Source organism: Corvus brachyrhynchos, unplaced genomic scaffold (assembly GCF_000691975.1).
Source record: "Corvus brachyrhynchos isolate BGI_N302 unplaced genomic scaffold, ASM69197v1 scaffold133, whole genome shotgun sequence".
Classification (NCBI taxonomy): Eukaryota; Metazoa; Chordata; class Aves; order Passeriformes; family Corvidae; genus Corvus; species Corvus brachyrhynchos.
This window is the reverse complement of record NW_008237249.1, coordinates 636,696-637,010: the sequence shown is the minus strand read 5'-3', so window position 1 is coordinate 637,010 and position 315 is coordinate 636,696.

Below are 315 nucleotides of genomic sequence, written 5' to 3'. Positions count from 1 at the left end.
GGGGGGGGAGGCGGGAGGAAATCCCAATTTCTATGACAATTCGCCACCTCGGGAGCCTGGCTGCGGGGCAGATCCACATCTACAGATTTATAAGGAATATCGGTGAATTGGAAGGATTTCTCCGCCTTTGAAGCGTCGGGGGGAAGGAGATAGAGCAATCGTGAGAATAGGGAAGCTCATTTAGATTCCTATGTCCTGGAGAAGAATTAATTGTCCGATGGAGAAAGGCAGGGCGGCGGCGGGGTTTTGGGGGGCGGTGGGGGCTTTCCCTGAAGCTTCCATTGGGAATGCTGCTGCTGACTCCCTTCCCGCGTG